Genomic DNA, 19,000 nt, shown 5'->3' with positions numbered 1-19,000 from the left:
TAAATATTAGCTGAACAGCTTAACCAACACTCTTTTTAAGGAAACCAAAGTTTTGAACCTAGAATGTAGTGCAGCTTGTTAACAACTTAGAAAAAAAAACTATGTGTTGTGTTTTTAATTGGAATGGCAAGGGAAGTCGTGCATTCTTACCTAGGGGTATTCGGCAGAAAGAGATACTGTGATTGACATTAATGGGAGTTTCACATGTGTTTTTGGGAAAGAAAATTTCCCTAATTAGTATTTTCTTCCCATATATTTCGTTTCTTATAAGATTTAGTTGATGAGCTGTATCACCAATACAGCTTTAGAAATGTTTACTAAAGAAAGATTGAATCATCAAAACGTTTCTTCCTTTGCATTTAGCAAGAAATCCAATACAGTTTCACGCGTAATTAGATTTTAAATGATGCAATTAAAATACATAGTACAAAAAAAAAACATATACACTTTCCATCCCCGAATTCTAAGCCTTTGTATTTAAAAGTGTACTTTATGTAGATCTAGATATTATAATAAATAAGTAATAATTAATGATAGTCATTTTAAGTTTCTAACATCTATAGTTCCATGAAGCATCTTAAAATTAAGTGCCTGCCATTCAAAATATAAAATTATTGAAACTTATTATATGCATTAATTTTGCAAAAAAAGTTTACAAGAGTTTTACAGGTCAGATAAATTTTAATGGGTAATTATTAAATTTTTTTTTTATTTATTGACATCATCGTCATGTCTTTGAGGAATAATTAAAGATATGGGAATGTCATATTCTATGTTACATTATTTTTTTAAATATCTACGCAGTTTCACATCCTTCTTATATGGAAATCAATGAAGGTATTCTGTCCAGGAGCTATTCAACTAATATCTTCATTTATCTTATTTTTTTAATATGAAACATTGTTGCTCATTATAGAGGTCTGGATGCTCCAGCACTTATCACTCTCATCTTTCCTTTGTTGCCCACATTATCTCTTCCTCTCTCCATCCTAGGCTTCATTTTCACCATATGAATCCTTTTAATTAATAATAAATTTACTATGAGAGAGCTTCACACACAGCACGTTATTTAAGTCAGAATATTCTGCACCCTCATCCCCCAAAGATGTTCACATCTTAATCACTCTAGCCTCTGATTAGATTGTTACATGGCAAAAGGAATTAAGGTTGCAGACAGAATTATGGTTGCTAATCAGATGACCTTAATGTAAGGAAAATATCCTAGGTTAGCCAGGTGGGTCCAGTGTAATTAAAAAGGTTCCTGTAAGTTAAAATGAGCCCTGGTGGTGCAGTGGTTAAAGTGCTTGGCTGCTAACCAAAATTTTGGCAGTTTGAACCCCCTAGCCACACCACATGAAGAAGCTGTGGCAGTCTGCTTCCATGAGATTACAGCCTTGGAAACCCTATAAGTCGGAATCAAAGCAACGGCAATGCATTTGGTTTGGTTTGGGTTTATAAGTCAAATAGGAATATAGGAGAGTCAGTGTCCCAAAGACACTGTGTGAAAAAAACCTGACTGGCCATTGCTAGATCTGAATAGGGAAGAGAGCCATGAGCCAAGAACTCTCTACATCCTCCTAAAGCTGAAGAAAAGCAAAGACATTGATTCTCCTCCACAGTCTTTGGAAAGAATCTAGCTCTGCTGACATTTTCATTATAGCCCAGTGAGACCTATTTAGGACTTCTGAACTTTAGAACTTCAATATGATGAATTTGTGTTGTTTTAAGTCACCAATTTTGGTAATTTGTCACAGCAGCAATAGGAAACTAATACAATGCCCCAAATTTTAATTAATAATCAACCTTAACACACTGAGAATAACAAGAACTAGAAAGCACGCCTGCTTTTCCTCTCATCCTTTGTGATCTTTAAGATTGTGGGTCAGCTTGGCGGGGCCATGATTCTCAGTGGTTTAGCAGTTAATATGTAGTTTGGCAATCATGTGATAATGTGATCACTTTCATGATGAGATTTGATATAATGTAATCACCTTCATGATGTATCTGTTGTGAGTAGCCAATCAGCTGAAAGGGAGATTCCTTGGGAGTGTGGCTGGCATCCAATATAGGTGGACTTTCTGGCAAAGCTCATGGGCTTTTGCTGGCTCTGGATCCTGCAGCTGGCTCCTGTTCCCCTGACCTGGGGTACTTGGGACTTAAGCTAGCAGCTTACCGGCCATCTTGTCTGCCAATCTTGGGACTCATCGGTCTTCGAAGCCTGTGAGCAAGAGCCCTGCTGTCTGTCTAACCTGCTGATCTTGGGTTTTTCAGTCGCTATGGCTATATTAATCAGGAGAAGCCTCCGGCCTGACCCATGGACTTGAGACTTTCCAGCCTCTACAATCACATAGCCATTTCCTTAATATAAATATCCTTACATATATCTTTTGGGCTTAGTGGCCCAGCGGTTAACAGCTCAGTTGCCAACCAAAAAGTCAGCAGTTTGAATCCACCAACTGCCCCTTGGAAACCCTATGGGGCAGTTCTACTCTGTCTTATAGGGTCGCTACGAGTCAGAATTGACTTGATGGCAACAGGTATGGCTTTTGGTTTTATATGTGTATTTATATGCTTTACTCTCTAGAGAACCCATCCTAACACACCCTCTTACTATTCTAATTGCATCTTCTTATACCTTGTATTTTCTCACCATATTTATTCAATCTGCTGTTGTTGTTGTTGTGAGGTGCCGTTGAGCTGGTTCCAACCCAAAGTGACCCAGTGTACAACACAACAAAACACTGCCCAGTGTTGCACCATCCTCACAATCATTGTTATGCTTGAGCCCATTGTTGCAGCTGTTGTGTCAGTTCATTTAATTGAGGGTCTTCCTCTTTTACACTGACCCTTCACTTTACCTAGAAAGATGTTCCTCTCCAGGGACTGATCCCTCCTGATAATAGGTCCAAAGTACATGAGACATAACCTGGACATACTTCCTTTTAAGGAGCATTCTGATGTATTTCTTCCAAGACAGATTTGTTCCTTCTTTCTTTTTTTTTTTTTTCCTTTCGAACGGTTGCCTTTTATTTGACTGTTTACTTATTGGTGAACCTTTTGGTTGTTCCCATTTTCCACAGTCACAGATAATGCTGGAATGTAGAGTATTGTGCGTAAATCCTTGCATGTATATGGGATGTTTTTGTAGCATAGATTCCTAAACATGGGCTTGCTCGTAGATACTGCTGAGCTGCTCTCTGCAAAGGTTGTGACTGTTTTAAATGATGAGGTTGTGTGGGGCAGCCTCTTTCCCGTGACCTCAGCAGCAGAACACACTCTGGACCTGGTCAGTCTTTGTAGTTTCATTCAGTCACATGGGCATAAAATTACAGTTGATATTAAAATTATGAATGAGAATAAGCTTTTCATGTGCTTTGTAATAATTTGAATTTCTTCTTTAAATTTCTTTTTGTATCTGTGCCTATTTTTCTGTTGAGTTGTTCAGCTTTGCCTTGTTGATTTACAGGTGCTCTTAGTGATGTTTCCATTTGTTATATACATCACAGACATCTTCTCTCAGATGTCTTTTGTCCTTTGACTTTGTTTGAAGATGACTTTGGCAATGCAAAAGTTTTGAATTTTTATGCTGTTAGACCTTCCAAGCTTTTGTTTTATAGATACTGGATTTTGTATCTTATTTAGTATACCCTAACTGTATAAGGTGTACACTGTATAGGGGTACAGTTAGGGTATACTAAATAAGAGACAAAACATACGTAAACATCCTCCTGTATTTTCTTCTAATACTTGATAGTTCAGATTTTATTACACTTGCAACTTTTATTTATCTGGAATTTATTCTGAGATATGGTGTGAATTTAATTTTTTTATATGAGCATTCAACTTTCCACCATAATTTATTAATAACACATCTTTACCTCACTTAAAAAAAATTTTATTGTGCTTTAGGTGAAAGTTTACATTGCAAATTAATTTCTCATTCAAAAATTTATACACAAATTGTTTTTTGACATTGGTTGTAATCCATGCAGTGTGTCAGCGCTCTCCTCCTTTCCACCCCAGGTCCCCTGTGTCCATTTGTCCAGTTTTCCTGTCATTTCTTACATTCTCATCTTTGCTTTCAGGCAGGTGTTTCCCATTTTCTCTTGTATAGTTGATTGATCTAAGAAGCACGTTCATATGTGTTATTGTTTGTTTTACAGGCCTGTCTAATCTTTGGCTGAAAGGTGGACTTCAGGAGTGGCTTCAGTCCTGAGTTAACAGAGTGTCCAGGGGCCATAGTCTTGGGGGTTCCTCCGGTCTCTGTCAGACCAGTAAGTCTGGTCTTTTTTTGTGAATTTAAATTTTATTCCAGATTTTCTCCTGCTCTGTCCGGGACCCTTTATTGTGATCCTTGTCAGAGCGGTTGGTGGTGGTTGCCGGGCACCATCTAGTTCTTCTGGGATCAGGCTGGTGGAGGCTGTGGATCATGGAGTCCATTAGTCCTTTGGACTAATATTTTCCTTGTGTCATTGGTTTTCTTCATTCTCCTTTGCTACGGACAGGATGGGACCAATAGATGTATCTTAGACAGCTACTTGCAGGCTTTTAAGACCCCAGCTGCTACTCACCCATGTAGGATGTATAACGTTCTCTTTATCAACTGTGTTATGCCAGTTGACCTTTGTCCCCTGAAACCATGATCCCCGGCCCTCAGCCCCAGTAATTCAGTCCCTCTAGGTATTCAGATGTGTCTAGGAAGCTTCTTTGACTTTGCCTTGTTCAAGTTGTGCTGACTTCTCCTATACTGTGTGTTGTCTTTTATGTTACCATTTACCTCACTTTTGAGGTACATGTTTGTCATATGTTAAGTCACTGCCATGTTCTGGATTATTTCTCCTATGTTTCTGGACTCTCTATTCTAATTTACCGGTTTATTCTTGTGCCAGTATTCACTGTTTAAATTACTGTAGCTTTGTGTTATACTTTGTTATCTTAAAGGGCAATTTCCACTTTTTCCATTTTTCTCTATTCTTTCTCATATATTTCTTTGATTTTTTTTCAAAGAAACTTTAGAATGAACTGTTAAGTTCACCACAAAATCTGATTGGGATTGCCGTATAGGTTTATTTGGAGGAAAAAGACATCTTTATAATATTGTCTCTTCATCTGGATATTTTGGTTTATTATGAAAGCTTTTTACATCTTTCCTAGTGTTTTGTTGATTCGATCGTATCGTGCATGGGGTTGTGAGCGGTCCGGGCTGACTTGACGGCAGTTAACAATAACAGCAATTGCTTTGTTCATTTAAGTTTTGTACATTTCTTGTTAGATTTATTCCTAGGTATAAAGGTCCCTGTGTGGCACATTGTCTTAGTTACCTAGTGCTGCTACAACAGAAACACCACAAGTGGATGGTTTTAACGAAGAGAAGTTTATTTCCTCACAGTTGAAGTAGGCTAAAAGTCCAAATTCAGGGTGGGAGCTCCAGGGGAAGGCTTTTCTGTCTGTCGGCCTTCTTCTCTTTGGTGTTCCCCCGGACTAGGAGCTTCTCTGCACAGGGACCCCGGTCCAAAGGACGCGCTCTGCTCCAGACACTGCTTTCTTGATGGTATGAGGTCCCCCTATTCCTTCTTTTGGTAGTCCATGGAATATTCAATATTCATCACCAGCAACATAATTCAAAGGCTCAATTCTTCTTTGACCTTCCTTATTCATTGTCCAGCTTTCACATACGTATGAAGGGATGGAAAAAGCCAAGGCTTGAGTCAGGCACACCTTAGTCTTCAAGGTGACATCTTTACTTTTTAACACTTCTAAGAGGTCTTTTGGAGCAGATTTGCCCAATGCAATGTGTCCTTTGATTTCTTGACCGCTGCTTCCATGGACGTTGATTGTGGATCCAAGTAAAATGAAAACCTTGGCAACTTCAATTTCTTCTCCATTTGTCATGATGTTGCTTATTGGTCTAGTTGTGAGGATTTTTGTTTTCTTTATGTTGAAGTATAATCCATACTGAAGCCTGTGGTCTTTGATCTTCATCAGTAAGTGCTTCAAGTTCTAAATCAAATACATTTAACCTACAATATTATGGAATATAACAATCACTGGATAGTACAATAGTCATGCAAACCTCCTTTTTCCTCACTTTCCTATAACTTAAGGGGTTTACCAAGATACTTGCAGGCAATTGGTGCCTTCATAAATTTCCAATTTTTTAATTTAATAATTTGAGTAGAAAATATTTAGTAAGAAATATAATTTAATAGGAAATACATAATAGGAAATGTTAAATTCATATTTTAATATAAAAAATATATTAAAAGGTTTCTAGAAAGAAGTTTCTACTTCACATCCTCTAACCTGTTTTCACACTATTCTTCAATATTCTCTTTAATTTGATTCATGTGTATTCTTTGAATATTTTTATGCACATATAAGGAAATACAAATACATACTTACTTCATCATTCTTACACCAAAGATAGCATACTTTATATAATGTTCAACATTTTGTTTTTTTCTTTGAAAAATTCCAAACCTACAGAAATATGGAGAATTAGTATAATAATTACCCACATATGCTTTACTTAGATTTATCAATTGTTTTGTGCAAGATTTGGAACTGTTGCAACTAGTGCAGTTATTAGTATGCACTCCCAGAACCATGGATTGTAATACAAAAGTAAGCAATAATATAATTAGCAAAACTAGGAAATAATACTATGTTATGCAGGGATCACAAAATAAAGATTTGTCATTTTGATCAATTGCCATATGTTTACCTAAGAGCTTCCACTCCTTAAACACATCCCACTCTTCTAGACAGTGTTTATCTTTAAAATTGACAACAGCACATTGCAGACACCTTCAAGACGTTGCTACCGATTTGACTTTTGTCAAGGTTGCTGGAGAAGCATTTCTCGGGGGTCTGAATAGAGTTAGTGTGATGCATGACCTTCCAAATCTTGGGACCAAGCCCTTTTTTGCCTAAATTTTAAAAAACAGTTCCAAATCTTACACTAGAATTTAAAGGCAGTACTAAGTTTGACCCCACACGTCTGTCAGTTTATCCTTCTGTGGTGGCTTGCATGTTGCTGTGATGCTAGAAGCTATGCCCCCTGGTATTTCAAATAGCAGCAGAGTCACCAGTGGTGGACAGGTTTCAGCTGAGCTTCCAGACTAAAACAGTCTAGGAAGAACGACCAGGCAGTCTACGTCAGAAAAAAATTAGCCAGTGAAAACCTTATGAATAGCAGCAGAACATTGTCTGATATAGTGACATAAGATGAGTCCCTCAGTTTGGAAGACACTCAAAATACGGCCAGTAGAAGAGGCGCCTTCTCAAAGTAGAGTTGACCTTAATGATGTGGAAGGAGTCCAGCTATCAGGGCCTTCATTTTCTGATGTGGCACTGCTCAAAATGAGAAGAAACATCTACAAACATCCATTAATAATAGGAATGTGGAATGCACGAAGTCGAAAATGAAATGGAATGCATAAATATTGATATTCTAGGCATTAGTGAGTTGTAATGGACTAGTACTGGTCATTTTGAATCTGACAATCCTGGTATACTATGCCAGGAATGACAAATTGAAGTGCATGACATTGCAGTCATCATCACATTTCAAGATCTATCCTGAAGTGCTTTGCTTTCAGTGATAGGATAGTAACCATACCCTACAAGGAAGATCAGTTAATACTATTATTCAAATTTTCGCCCCAACCACTAATGCCAAAGATGAAGAAATTGAAGATTTTTACAAACTTCTGTGCTCTGAATTGATCAAACATGCAATCAGATGCATTGATAATTACTGATGATTGGCATGCAAAGCTGGAAACAAAGAAGATGGATCTATAGCTGAAAAATATGGCCGTGGTGATAGAAATGATGTCGGAGATCACACAATAATATTTTGCAAGATCAATGACTTCTTCATTTCAAATACCCTTTTTCAACAACATGAATGGCGACTATACATGTGGTCCTCACCAGATGGAATACACAGGAGTCAAACTGATTACATTGTGGAATGAGATCATAGAAAAGTTCAATATCATCAGTTAGAACAAGGTCAGGGACTGACTGTGGAACAAACCATCAATTGCTCTTATGCAAGCTCAAGTTGAAGCTGAAGAAAATAAGAAGTCCACTAAGGCCAAAGTATGACCCTGAATATATTCCACTTGAATTTAGAGACCATTGCAAGAACAGATTTGAGTCATTAAACACTAATGACCAAAGACCAGACAAGTTGTGGAATGACATCAAGGACATCATACATGAGGAAAGCAAGGGGTCATTAAAAAGACAGGAAAGAAAGAAAATATCAAAGTGGATGTCAAAAGAAACTCTAAAACTTTCTCTTTTACATACAGTAGCTAAAGTGAAAGGAAGAAATGATGAAATAAAAGAGCTGAACATAATATTTCAAAGAGTGGCTCAAGAAGACAAAGTACAGTATTCTAACAAAATGTGCAAAGACATGGAGATAGACCTGGGAGGAATATGCTGGGCATTTCTCAAGTTGAAAGAACTAAAGAGAAAATTCGATATTAAATATTAAATGACACAGGCATCAAAATAAGATGAAAGGAATACACAGGGTCACTGTACCAAAAAGAATTGGTCTATGTTCAACCATTTTAGGAGTTACCATATGGTCAAGAACCAGAGATATTGAAGGAAGAAGTCCAAGCTGCACTGAAGACATTGGCGAAAAATAAGGCTCAAGAAATTGACTGAATACCAATTGAGATATTTCAACAAAGGGATGCACTGCTACCAAGAAATTTGGAAGACAGCTACCTGGCCAACTGACTGGAAGAGATACATATGTGTGCCCATTCCAAAGAAAGATGATTCAACAGAAGGCAGAAATCATCCAACAATATCATTAATATTACATGCAAGTAAAATTTTGCTGCAGATCATTCAAAAGTGATTGCAGCAGTACATTGACAGGGAATTGCCAGAAATTCAAGCCAGATTCAGAAGACGATGTAGAACAAGGGATATCACTGCTGATGTCAGATGGATCGTGGCTGAAAGCAGAGAATACCAGGAAGATGTTTACCTGTGTTTATTTGCTATGCAAAGACATTAGACTGTGCGGATCATAACAAATTATAGATAACGTTGCAAAGAATGGGAAATCCAGAACACTTGATTGTGCTCATGAGGAACCTATACATAGATCAAGAGGCAGTCATTCAAACAGAACAAGAAGATACTGTGTGGTTTAGTCAGGAAAGGTGTGTGTGAGGGTTGTATCCTTTCACCCTACTTATTCAATCTGTATGTTGATCAAATACTCTGAGAAGCTGGACTATATTTAGAAGAACACAGTGTCAGGATTGGAGGAAGAGTCATCAACAACCTGCAATATGCAGATGACACAACCTAGCTTGCTGAAAGTGAAGAGGAATTGAAGCACTTATTGATGAAGATCGAAGACTACAGCCTTCAGTATGAGTTATGCCTTAACATATGGAAAAAAAAAATCCTCACAACTGGACCAATAAGGAACATCATGATAAATGCAGAAAGTATTGAAGTTTTTAGGAGTTTCATTTTACTTGGATCCATAATCAACGCCTATGGAAGCAATGGTCTAGAGATCAAATCACTTATTGCATTGGGCAATTGCTGCAAAAGACCTCTTTAAAGTGTCAAGAAGCAAAGCTGTCACTTTAACGACTAAGGTGTGCCTGACCCAAGCAAAGGTGTTTTCAATTACCTCATCCCCCTGTGAAAGCTGAACAATGAATAAAGAAGACCAAAGAAGAATTGATACCTTTGAATTATGGTGATGGCAAAGAATATTGAGTATACCATGGACTGCCAGAAGAATGAACAAATCTTTCTTGGAAGAATTACAGCCAGAATGTACCTAGAATCAAGGATGGTGAGACTTTGTCTCACATACTTCAGACATGTTATCAGGAAGGACCAGTCTCTGGAGAAGGACACTATGCTTGTTAAAGTAGAGGCTCAGTGAAAAATGAGATGGATTGACGTAGTGGCTGCTGCAATGGGCTCAAGCATAACAACGATTGTGAGGATGGCCCAGGGCAGGGCAGTGTTTTGTTCTATTGTACATAGGGTCACTATGATTCAAAACCCACACAGTGGCATCTAACAACAACACTAAGTTTGAGAAAGTGAAGGATACATTTGAAATAAAAAGAGAGTGTTATGGATTGAACTGTGTCTCCCAAAAATATGTGTTGTAAATCCTTACCCCATACACGTGGATATAAACCCATCTGGGAAAAGGATTTTTTGTTATGTTCATGAGGCTATATCAGTGTAGGGTGTATCTTAAGCCTATGAGTTTTGAGATATAAAAGGAACAGCTTAACCACAAAAGTAAGCAAGGACAAACTGGGCAAAATTGATGCCACATGAAGATCACCAAGGAATCAAGGAAAAGAAGCTGTAAAGAGGCAAGTACCTTCCCCCAGAGCTATATAGAGAGAAAGGCATCCCCTAGAGCCAGCACCCTGAATTTCGACTTCTAGCTCCCTAACTGTGAGAAAATACATTTTTGTTTCTTAAAGCCACCACTTGTGGTGTTTCTGTTCGAGGAGCACTGAGAAACTAAGAGAGTGATGCTTCTAGTGTAAAAACGAGAATAAGTTCAATTGAGGCAATAAGTAATGATAAAATAAAAGAAGCTAATTTAATTGAATGAAGTAAGAAATAAAGCAGTGTGCAGATCAAAAGAACTAAATATTTAAGAAAAAAAAAGCTAAACGATAGCGGTCCAATGATAATCACGTTTTCTTCTGAAATTCAATAACAATGATTTGCAACGATATTAATTCTTAACTGCTATAATGAAAGTATCAACAAATTTTAACCTACATGTATCATTTGCTCTATTTTTTCTAACTTTTCTACATCAAATTACAGTTGTAAATGAATCAAGCGCCTTAATATTTTTTCTAGTAATAGAAATTATATTTTTTGATGTGGTAAATTATACAAATAAAAAAATGCTTTTGGTAATCCATTTTGTACAATTAAAGCTCTAGTACATAAAGACATAAAGATATATTTCAGTGCTTATTAAAATATTGCTTATAGTGTCCAAAAAAGAAAGAAGGAAAAGAGGAAAGTCTATGACTTACATGATGCTCAGTTAGCATAGAAATATGCTTTAATATAACCCGTCTTAGAACATCAATGAAAGCGAAATTCCCTAAATCCTCCCAGGGCTTTCACTTATTATCCATTTTTCCTTCTTAGTTTAGTCCCAAATTTCTCAAATATTGTATCTATATTTGCTATTTTCATTTGTGCATCACCTTCTCTTTTTTCAGTCTGCTTCATTAAGGAATTTGTTTTTAACCTTCTTCTGAAAACAGAGCCAGCTTCATGAAAGTGGGACCAGTGCAGTCACATATGACCCCATGATCAGAAGGACTCCACGCTTGGAGTTTAACACTCTGCTGTCACCATCTTAAAGTTCTTAGTAATCTCTTTGAATCTGTGTTTTGTATGTGAAGTTCAATGGGACAACGTAGCATGCACTGGGGGCTTGGAGCCTTGGCATACTTACAGTTCTGTCTCTCACCAACTTCCTACCTCCTTATGATTCATTCTGTACCACTTGGCTTCTTACTGTACCATCTCCTGGCACCCTGGTCTCTACTTGACCTTCCTCTCCCCACTTCCATCCACTTTCACTCTTGCCATCTTCCACCTCAGAGGGGCCTGGGTGCAGGGAGGATTAGGGTGAGGCAAGCTCTCCTCATGTTGTCTCAGATGTGGCATGGCAGCAGTTGTCCACACCCTGGGCTGGTAGCAAGACGACATATTAAGCAGATGACATGGTGAGGTTGAACCTCTTGCCCATACCCGATACTGGTACTGACCATGTTCTGGGGCAGATATTGCAATCTCTTGGGGGCTACTCATTCACCATGCACTAGGACAATAGGCCTCTAGGAGGAAGAAATACCTGGCTTGACCTCCCTACCTTGGCTGAGTCATAATCGTGTTGATCCAGGTCAGTGGCTGTACACCCAGATGTGTACAACCTGAATCGTAGGATGGGCTCCTGGCTGAGTGAGTGTGAGTGCCTGTACTACTGGTGAATATCTCCATGCTGAAGAGATGTAACATTAAATAACAAACAAAATCACCATGACATGTTAAGAGAAAGCCTGAGGAAAAAGGAAATATTTTATATTTTACTGCCTGTGATGGTTAAGATTGTGTGTCAACTTGGCTGGGCGATGATTCTCCGTGTTTTAATGTAATCACTCCCATGATTGAATACACTGTGAGTAGCCAATCAGATGAAAGGGAGTCTCCTTGGGGGTGTGGCCCATATCTGTATTTAAGCAGACGTTCTGGCTTTTTGCTCTCTCTGGATCCTGCAGCTGCTTCCTGTCATCTCATCTCCCGTTCTCCGGTCTTGAGCTGTCAGCTTATCTGCCGAACCTGGGACTTGTCAATCTGCACAGCCTGTGAGTGGGAGCCCTGCTCTCTGACCTTCCAATCTTGGGCTTACCAGCTTCTGCAGCTGTGTGACTTGGGAGAGGCCTCTACCCTGATCCACGGACTTGGGACATTCTAGCCTCTACAAGGGCTGTTTCCTTGATATAATCTCTCTCTATATATATATCTATACACTTTACTGGTTTTGCTTCTCTAGAGAACCCAGCCTAAGACAGTACCTTAATGGCACTTTTTTTGGCTTTTTGAACAAGGGGTGTCACATTTTAATTTTGCACTAGGCCCTGTAGATTTTTTATTCAGTCCTGAATGAAAAGAACCCTTTAAAAGTTATCTGTGCTTGAGGCTTTGTCAAACCTAATGGTAAACGAAGTTTCTTCATCTAACGCAAGCTCACATCAGGATTTGACATCGTTGACCACTCCTCCTTTCTCTGGCTTTCCTCCTGCATCGCTGATTACCTGTTTCCTGTCTCCTGTGAAGGCTCCTCTTCCTCCGCATAATTGCTTAATGCTTCACGTCCTAAGCTTCCACTTCAAACCATCTTCTTTCTTCTGTAACAGCGATTTTCCAGGTTGATCTCATTAAGTCTAGTTCTATCAAATTCAATCCTTACGCTATGCTGACGATTTTTTAATTTATATATGCAGATATGACGTTTGCACAGAGCTGTTAACTTGACTTTTCCACAGAAATGTATCTCTAGTAGGCATCTCAAATCTCGGACATCCGCCCACCAAAAAAAGTTTCCCTACCGAAAAACGCAAGCCTTCCCCACTTCATATTATGACATCATTATCCATACTTTCTATATAGATAGGCCTTGGAATTACATTTAATTCCTCCTTTCCTTCTTACATTTTTCTTTTTATTTTGTGAATATTTGAAATTTTCCATAACAAAAACCTAAAAATAAAAAATGGATGAAAAATATTGGTGGGTATGCATTTATTATTTATTTTTCTTTTGACTATGTCTAGCAATTTTTTATTGAATGTTACATATTATACAATTATATGCTGGCATACTGGATCATTTAAAGAGCCTCCAGATGCTATATTCCACAAAAGAAGTTTTCCATTTTTATCTGTTAGGCAGGTATTTTAAGAAGCTGATCATCTCAATCCAATCAGTGTTCAAGCTTGGTTGGTGGTTAGTTACACCTGATAAAATTAGTTTTCCCCTCTGTTCATCATTATTCCTGTCTTAGATTTCATATGCATTTTTTAATTTGTTTACTTGTTTTGTTTTGTTTTTGAGATCCTTGGAAGTCTTTGCCTTTTTAGCTCTGAAAAACTGAAATTCTGTTCTGACATCTGAAGCTTTTAAGCTCATTTAGCCTCTGACTTAACACAGACTTCACATCTGGTCAACGTCTTGAAGGATGATCAGCTTTGTGTTTCAGTCAGGCCTCATCCTCTAGTGAAATTTTGCATCCTTAATATCTGAAAACTGCAAATTTCTCTTTGCATTTTCAAAATTTCTTACCCAGATCAGTAGCCTTCTTGTACAGCCCCATAACTCAGATTATGACTACTTGATAAAACTAGCCATACATTTGGATATCCTTTATTGCCTAGTCCCTGGGTGGTGCAAACAGCCAATGCCCTTGACTTCTAACTGGAACGTTGGCAGTTCAGTCCATCCAGAGGCACCTCAGAAGACAGGCCCATCAATCTGCTTCTGAAATATCACAGCCTTAAAAACACTATGGAGCATAGGTTTACTTTGACAAACATAGGGTCTCCATGAGTTGGAATCAACTTCATGGCAACTGGTTCACTGACTGGTTGTTTCCTAAACTATAATCCCCCCAAAAGAAACATCTCTGGTTTCTCCCTCCTCCAATAGTCCCTCTGCTTGGGGGAAACACTATCCTGAGGATACACCCAGAATTGGCAATTGTCCCCAGTGAAAAAAATGCCTGGCAAGAGTCAATTATCCTCAGAAGGGTTCTCAACTCTTTGGAATTTAGATTTTCTAAGTCTTCTTAATGAATTTTCAGTCTCTTTTTCTGGATTTCCTTACTATACTTGAACTCTAAATGTTGGGATTAGCCTGAATCTAGGTCTGGGGCTTTTTCTGCTCTTGGTCTCCACAGTTCTCTGATAGCCTTAAAAACATATTTTGTGGAATTTATAAATGTTTTTCTAGCTATTGTGTCTGGACTGTTGGGCTACCTTGACCACAAAAGGCCACTCAGTAGTAGACATCTTCTCTCCTTAGATGTTATTAGTTGCTGTCAAGTCGATTCTGAATCGCGTCATCACTCCTCTGGGTGAGTGAACTTGAATCACCAACCTTTTCATTAGTAGTGTTGCTCTTAACAATTTGCACCACCCAGGGACTCCTCTATACTCCTTAACTATTTATGTATCTTCCAGATTTTCTCTCTTTTTGTCATTCTCTGCTAAATTCTCGGTAATTTATTCACATCTGAATTTCAGTTTACTTTGAGTTTAATTTCAACATGACAATCTCAAATTTAATTTTTCCTAAAAGTTGTATTTGGTTATTTTCTTTTTTCTGCTTTTTATATAGTAACTTGCTTTTCTCATTGTTTCTATGCCTCTTTGATTAATTGATTCATTATTTTAGGCACACCTATCTCATAGATTTTTTTCAAATTACTGTTCAGTGGCTCATATTTTTGACATTTAATTCTCCATTGTTTATGAAAATGTGTGTTTGTGTCTGTATATTTATGTACAGTGATTTATAATTGATCGTGGCTAACGGTTTATAAATTTTATAAACTCATCCTTAGAAGAGTTTTTTTTCCCCCTTTGGGAATATTTGATTATAGGTACATCCTTTCCAAGTAGTCTTGATCATGCTATTATCTGGTATTCCAGCTAAATGACTGTCTAGGTGCTAGTTTTTGTGTATACTCCTTGGTTGTAAGTTTTTAGCACCACGTAGTGCAAATTCATGCTTAAAATCTTCATGAGGTCCAAGCTCAGGATTATACTTCCCTAAGAGATATTTCTCCCCTTTTTAGCCTTGACCTGGGGCTAGTAGGCAAAACCATGTAAGTTCCCTTTGTCAGGCTTGTGTGGGGACCAGGTAGTTTGTGACTCTTCTCTGTGTCTCACATGGAAAATAAAATCCCAGAACCAAGTCCTTATTACCTAGGTCCTGTACGAAACACCTCAGGACCACTTCAGTTATTGAATGAACCTCATCATGCCAGTTTATGATTCTTTCTTTACTTTTTACTTTATTATTTATGTTCATCATTGTTTCTTATGTGGTGTCCTTCATATACCTGTGTATTCACACAGAATGCAGTTTTGCAGTAACTCCTCCTGTCATCTAAATATGGAAATGTTAAGTATTTCCTAAACTTCTTTACTTCCTCTGTTGATCATACTTTTTACCATTTCAATATTGTTCTAATAACATAGGACTTTATGTTTATATGGGAGGGATTTGTTAAAAAGAAATGAAAAATAAATACATCTGGAATTATAAGACATTTTAATACAGAAATATTCCTTGTCCATCAATGTCTAAAATTTTCCATAATGATGTAGTTACCATTAAGGAAATTATTCTATCTCTAATTTGGATGTTTCGTAGTAACTAAGTGATAGTTTTGCACCTATCTTTCTGCTTTTATCTTCTCAGAGTTTCCTTAAGCATGTAAAGCTCCCTTTCATCTTAAGAATAAGGAATTGCTCTGATTCTGAATTATAGTGATGCTATTGGTGTTTGCTCATTGATACTTGGTAAACTCAACTTTTTAGATGAGATAATAACTGTGTGTCAGAGGTATTATACACACACACACACACACACACACACACATTCATAGTACTAAAAACCCAAAATAAAACTTATACCATATATATTATATTCTCCCACATTACTTAGGGAAGGTTGTAAGTAATTTTTTTAGATAGGGAGTTTGTCAAAGAAGCTTCTGGGGTTTAGATTCTGTTGGTAGGTGATGATATATAGTGCTAGTCTTTCCATTTCTATTTGCAACTGTCAATGGCCATTAAAAAAAAAAAAGAGAGACTTTCCTTTTAGATTCAAAACCGTTAATCATCATTAAGGGGGAAAAATGAAGTAAAAATACATTAAAAGACATAAAGGACACAGAGACCATGTGGAAAATCTCATCATAAATTAATTACCTTATAAGAGCCTGGAGTTGTAATCTGTTTTTGTAGTTCTGCACCAAGGTGTAGTCCCACTGGAGAAAGTTTATTCTAGGCATAATGCATAGCTGACTCTTGGTCTCCTATTGACCAGCCACCCAGGCACTATTGACAAACCTAACGAGAATTCTTACATAGTTGTGAGTTAAGAGAGGGATACACACACACACACACACACACACACGTGTATATATGAATGTAGATAAATATATAATGGATATAACATATATAATAAAGTATATAAAATATAATATGTTACATATATATAACAAATAATATATAATAATGTATACAATATACAACATACATGTAATAATGGGAGTCTAGGATTATTTGGCAGGAACATTTAAAGCTGAGTATTAGATCAGGGAATAAGTGTCCTCTTCTACTTATACCCTCAAAACTATGGCTAAACAAGCAGTTAACAAAAACATATCCTCACTGCTAAGTGTACAAAAGAAAACAAACTTTATTTAACCATCCTTTGTAGGGGGAATGTATATACTGAAGCTAGGGAGTTTATTCAACTATTATATAAAGTCTCTAAATTTGAAAAACTAGCCACAATATCCAAAACGAATATCTGTAAACCTGAAAGACAAAATTAATAACACTTAGATTTTTAAAATTACATAGACGTTGTTGAACATTATATGAAAGTAAGTGAACTTATTTTGAATTTATCGTTGGGGAGACTAAGGTTTGTTTTTGTTTTGTTTTCTTTCTTTTCAGAGAAAAATTCAGTCAGAAATCTTGGTTTGGTTAAGATAACAAATCATGAATGTGCAAAGCAAACAGATTTTATGCATATTATGAAAGTTAATTGAGCACACAGTTTTGTCAGCAATAACTTTTTGATTAAATTACTGCTCACAACTTTGCCAAGTCATTACGAATCGTTAAACGTTCAATCATTCGTGCAAATCGGTAGTTACCAGCATCTTTTTCTTTTCATTGTCTAATTTTTTGCATTAGTTGTAATTCCAGGAATTTGTATATAAATGTACTAATCACAGTAAGACAAGAAATGAGGTAATACACATGAAAGCAATAAGTTATTAAATTCAAATTAGATCATTTGTTTATTTTACAAATAATAGATCTAATATTTTAAGCAACAAAATATTTTGATCAAGAATGAATAAAACATGCATGAAAATACTTTTATTATCTTGATCACTTGTCGTTAGTTATAATTTTGCAATGATTTAATGATTATCATTTGGTTCAATGACTTAAAAACTGACAGTAAGTTAAGTTTGAAATTATCTAAAGCCGTGGCATACAAGTTATTCTACCACTCTTTTCAGAGAACCAGTTAGATATTTCTGGAAACAAGGCATAAATCTGGTACAATAAGATGAGTACTATCTTACCAATCAATAAAACTTTGAATTTCAAGTTGATTTCTCTGCAATGTGATTAAAAATCTATTCAGAAACTCAAATGTATGCATAGTTATCTACAGAAATTTTTGTGCATGAATCCCTTTGCATAAGCAAATATCGTCTGAGATGATGAATTCCACTGACAATGTGAGGAAAATAAGATAATGATGGTAATATAAAAAAAATGGCTACTATCTTTAAATTTTCACCATCCATTTCAATTTTTTTTTTTTTTTTTTTTTTTTTTAGCCAAGACATTCACTCACCACCCTGCATACACTGTTATTCTTGCACTTATCCCATCCCAGTTTGAGCATATTGATGACTCTGGCAGCCAGTGCCCTCCTTTCTAAAAGCAAAAGCATCAATTCAGGGAAGTCTGATGTAAGTGACAATTGAAAGTAGAATGGCAATGACCTCATAAAAAATGACACTTTTAGAGTTGCTAATGCAAGATTTATAATAGTGAAAAAAGCTAAGAGAATAAGTATCTGTAGGAGATACTTCTGATGGGATGCCTCAAATGTGATTTTCCCATCCTGTAGTGTTGAGTGATTGTTAAACTAAACACTACATTTCCTCTGCTGTTAGAGTATTACATATGAATTAAGTCCTGACAATTCGATGTCATCTTTGGAGATTTGGAAGGTTGAAATGTGAGGGAGGGGGAATCATCAGCCTCTGCTGTTGATATCAGTTCTTGGAGTGATGAAGGTTTTCTGTGATAGCATTCCAATGTCATGTCCATTCTCCAACTCCTGGATCAAGAAACAGTTGCAATGATTCTAGTATCTTAGTATGACTACTTAACCAGTGGCTTTGCAAGTCTATTCTCTAGCCTTACGGGTATGAGAGGTAGTGGCACCGTGGCTTCTTGCTGTTGACTTAGATCCAGTGGCAGCCTCACAGTTGATCCCCTAGGGGATGAGTTGTCAAGTCGTGACTCAAAAAGGACCATTCTAGAACATGATCCTCCAGCCCTTCAAAGAATTCTATAAGTACTTAATCCCTGTATTAAAGTAGCTAAAGTGT

The sequence above is a fragment of the Trichechus manatus genome, unplaced genomic scaffold (assembly GCF_000243295.1).
Source record: "Trichechus manatus latirostris isolate Lorelei unplaced genomic scaffold, TriManLat1.0 scaffold00013, whole genome shotgun sequence".
Classification (NCBI taxonomy): domain Eukaryota; kingdom Metazoa; phylum Chordata; class Mammalia; order Sirenia; family Trichechidae; genus Trichechus; species Trichechus manatus.
The sequence above is the reverse complement of the archived record's forward strand: the minus strand, read 5'-3'. Positions refer to the sequence as shown.